The sequence below is a fragment of the Cervus canadensis genome, chromosome 21 (assembly GCF_019320065.1).
Source record: "Cervus canadensis isolate Bull #8, Minnesota chromosome 21, ASM1932006v1, whole genome shotgun sequence".
NCBI lineage: Eukaryota > Metazoa > Chordata > Mammalia > Artiodactyla > Cervidae > Cervus > Cervus canadensis.
This window is the reverse complement of record NC_057406.1, coordinates 56067626-56072188: the sequence shown is the minus strand read 5'-3', so window position 1 is coordinate 56072188 and position 4563 is coordinate 56067626. Positions and strand designations below refer to the sequence as shown.

At 40.7% G+C, this 4563-nt stretch overlaps 1 non-coding gene across 1 annotated transcript; it reads left to right on the top strand.

Annotated features, from left to right (window-relative positions):
- The first annotated feature begins 307 nt into the window (after window positions 1-307).
- Window positions 308-506, top strand: LOC122424140. Its single transcript, XR_006264330.1, has one exon. It is a non-coding gene; the product is annotated as a U2 spliceosomal RNA (small nuclear RNA).
- The last annotated feature ends 4057 nt before the right edge of the window (window positions 507-4563 follow it).

Here is a 4563-nt window from a genome sequence, read left to right as displayed (position 1 = left end):
TAAAAGCAGAATACAGAAAATCCTTACATACATAGTATGATTCACCCACTCTACCCTGTTCAGTTTACTATGACTCTGTGTAAGACACTGGGATATAAGAATGAACAACACCTAACCCATTCCTTCTAGGAGCAGGTTTAGGTGAGAATAGGAAAAAAAAAGATGCATTCTAGAACCCAAGGTATGAGAGCATTTCAAGAAGGATGACCAGTCAGCAACATCAAAGGCATCCGAGAAGACTGTGAGAGTGACAGTGGAAACGTCCATTGGATTGAGCTGAGCTCATTCACTCTAGACAAGTTAGTTGATCCCTTCTCTGTCTTTTGGCTAAGACTAAGTGTAGTCTTTCTTCTTATCAGTTTAATATAAATGCTAGCTAAGAAGTTACAATGCGCTAGACCCTCTGTTGGGTGCTAGAGCACAGTGCTTTTTAATCTTTTTTTTATTTTTTGGCCTTGCCACATGGCTGTGGGGTCTTAGTTTTCTAACCAGAGATCCAACTTGGGCACCCTACAGTGGAAGTGGGGAGTCCTCACCACTGGACAGCCAGGGAATTCTTTAGAACACAGTACTGATAAGGCTCTTAGATTTCAAAGAACAGGCCAGTGGGAGAAGAGAGACATCGAAAAATAACAGTAAGTGTTTTGATGGAGTCTTTTGGTCTCCTTACAAAGTGTGCTTTCAATGGAAAGAGAGTCAGAGCAAGAACAAGACTGCTGCAGGATGGTTAATGAGGGAAAGATAAAGATAATAATAGTAATTGAAGAGAAAAATAAATCAGGGAGCAGCTTGAGGAGAAGGCTGAATTCTGGGAAATGTTTAGTTTGTTTTGTCTTGGCTTTTATTTTGGTTTGAATTTTGTATGTATTTTGCACAAACCTCAAAGTACATTGAAGGTTACCAGAAGAAGCCAGTGGAAAAGAAGAGCTTGAAAGTCAAGAGTGGGGGAAAGCAATAGCAATTGTCTCCTAGAAGGGAACTGGATCCAAGACACACGACAAAGATTTATTTGGAAAGGAAAGAGGAGCACTTCTTTCTGTATGCAGGAAGGAAAGGAGTAAACTTGAGCAAGGGCTCATATTTTTTAACCAAATATCTGAACACAGAGCAATTTGGGTCACTTGAGATCAAAGAGAGGCAATCGAGGGAGATTTACTTTGGATTTAAATATATTGTCATTTCCAGGTATTTCTAAAGTTTACTGGAAACAAACAAAACAGAATAATTGAAATGGGGAGCTTCCAGGAAAGCTCTGACATGAGTTTGTTAGTTATTCTTTTTTAGAGATGAGTGTGAGAGAAGTTGAGAGACATCAGGGCAGCACATCTCCATTTTTCTTGGTGGGGTTGGAATAAGGTCATCTGCTGAGAGTAGCACTGAAGCCGGGGACTTTCAGAAGGCAATGAATTGGACTAACTGACATGAAGGTAGGAAATGGTGCCAACCAGGAGTCATCTCCCCAATTTATTGGGTACAACTAAAAACGGACTTATATAGTCTGGGATAGATGCTAAAGATCATAGGTGCTTTAGACCACCTAAACCATGCTGATTTATGGGAAGCCTAATTAGGAAAGTTAATCAGATGCAAAATTATCCCAGTCAGTTCCATGCATTCCCAAGCTCAAGCGTTATGATTTGAGAATTGCCTGCTGTTTTGGACCCAGGACACTGCCAACTCTCCTCTACTACTGGAGACAATTGTATCCATGTCTCTATGTACAAATGTGCAGAGCACGTCACACTTTTTCTGGGAGCTGCTTGTCTCTATGCTAGCTTGTTACCTTGAAAACAGTAGTATTTGTGGTTGTGCTTGGACAAACAATACAGCCAGACATGAAGGCTACAAAGCCTTTGATGGTGTGTGAGTGATATGTGTACCGTCCTGATTCCTAAAAGTACATATTCTCTATCCCCAAAATGTCAGCTCCAATACCTCATATTGAAATCTGCTTTCTTATTTGCTAGGAGCACAAATAGTTGAGGGAGATAGTTGACATTTTTTTATTTTTTCTTTCTTCACAGGAAAATTTTAAATGACTGTACTGAAAAAGACTTGCTGACTACTTTATTCATAATCTTAATTAGTTTTTAAAAAAACAGCACAAGTTTTCAAGTCAGGTAGTTTAGACTAGAAAGTCAGCTCTGCATCTGGGGTCTGCTAAGTTCTCTGAGCCTCTTGTTTTCTTCTCAGTATTACTGGGCTAACTATATGTACACAAATATGAATATAGAGTATGTAGACAGTAGGAAGATGATTGATAGAGAATGGTAGACAGATAAATAATGGATATGATGATGGTGATGAAGATAGATAAATAGATGATAGATAGCCAGATAATAGACAGTGAAGGAGAAAGAGAAGAATAAAAATGCACATGAAATTTGAAGTATACTAGTTAAGATCAGAGTCTCTAGAGTTAAACTGCCTAAATTAAATCCAAGATGTTTCAGTTACTAGCTATGGTAACTTGGGAAAGTTCTGCTTCATCGGATGGCTATGGGGATTTAAACTCAATAATCTTCTAAAATCCCTGGCACATAGCCATATTAATAACCAATCGTTATTGCGTGCCTATTTCGCGTCAGCTTCCAAGCTAAGCAATTTATGCACAGTAACCTACTTAACTCTCCCAAGATCCCCAGGAGGAAAGTATTGTCCCCATTTTCAGATGAGAGGATGAAGAGTCCAGGCAGCGTGTACAGCCAGGAGGTCTATGCATTGCCTGCCCCTATGGCTGCTGTCCACAGGACTAGATGGGGTTGAGCCGTCATGGAAATTAAGTAGCTTGCCTGAGGTTATATGGGAAGCAAATGGTGAATCAATTATTTAAATCCAGGTACATATAATATCTAAAAAAATTTGTGTTTTTAACCCCTAAATCCCTTCTACCATAAACACTGTTTATTTTGTCACCCAAATCAGGCTGGTTGAAAACTCAGTTTAGTGTTCAGAAAGGTAAAGAAGGTAGGGGATTTAAGAAAAAAAACTGTTGAAAAAATTATCTTGACATGTCTCCTTTTCTTCACTGACCCTCTGTCTCGGGCATTGCACAAATTCTGTTAGCAAGCTTACAAAGCCAGCTTACGCAGGATTTAAATTTTTTTGCACTTAAGCCCTGGTTGCTCCCTAGTCTCAACTAACTGGGTGTGGCCTATCCCTTGCAAATCCCGTTCCTTATTTCCCAACCAGTAACTATTGGCCCCTCTTGCCTCTCTGTCCTTCAGTGTTTGCTGAGGGAACAAAAGCCAATTTAAATCATAGCCCTAGGAAATCTCCATTAGGATGTCTGTACGCTGTTCTCTTTCTCTTTGCTCTGACAAATTCCATGCCCAGAGGCCCAAGTCTTGGCAAGATCAGAGTGGAGACACTCATCAATGTTTAGATAATCTGGCTAGGAACAGATACTGAAGGTGCCAGCATGCAAGTTCCAGCTCACTCAGGAGTTGTCAGCATCTCACCCTAACCTGCTCTTCCAACAGTGACTTCAGCCCACTTTCTTCCTCCTTAGAGTCCTCTCCAGATGACAAATGTATGTCCACCAAAGGATTTAAAGTAGGGGAATAATATAGCCAGACTTGCATTTCAGAGAAAATCATCTGACAGAAGAATGGATTGAAGTGGAGTCAAGATTAGAAAAAAGAAAATAAATCAGAAACCTCTTGCAACTTGTCCAGAAGTCAGATGGAGAAGTGAAGACGGAAGGACAGATATGACGGAAGAGACAGTGGAGGAATTTCTTTATGTGACTTCCCCCAATTCTCCCATTCTGCTCCAACCTCAAACTAGAATTTGCCTCTTCTCAGAATGCCATTTTTATTGATAATTCTCTTATAGTCTTGACAATTTTCACCATTCATTATAGGCTTACCTACTCAACTAGATTGTTGCCTTTGGTGACTAGAACTTTGATTTATTTCCCCTCATTGAATGGAGTCAGAGTTAGCCATTAATAAATAAATTCACAAAATGGATTAATCCTTACAAGTTAGAAAAGAAGCATTCTGGCAAAATCAACAAAGGGTAAACCCGGAAAGGGAGGCGTAGCAGTTACCTGTTGCTGAACAACAAACCATTCTGGAAACATCCTGACTTAAAACCACATCATGATTTACTGCTCACAGATTTACAGGTGAGGTGGGTGGTTCTGCTGATCTGAGCCGGGCATCACCTCTTTCACATGTCTGTGGTCATCTGGCAAGCTGCTGAGGACTGACCAAGAGAGGACAACTGTCAGCTGGGCAATGAGGACTCCTGGACCACGTGTCCACATCTAGCATGCTGGTCTGGTTTGGTTCTCGTGGTAACAAGGCAAGTTTCCAAGAGAGTAAACAGAAGCATGGGAGGCCACTTGAGGTCTGAGCTCAAAAGTGGAACAATATCATTTCTGCTGTATCCAGTTAGCCAATGCAAGTTGTACAACCAGTCCAAATTCAGGAGGTAAGGAAAGAGAAACGGGAGGAGCCGACAAGTCGCACTACTAAGGACACAGAATAGGGAGGGGTAGAAAACTGGGGGCATTTCTGCAATGAATCTACCATGGGAAATTTCCACACACAGCTT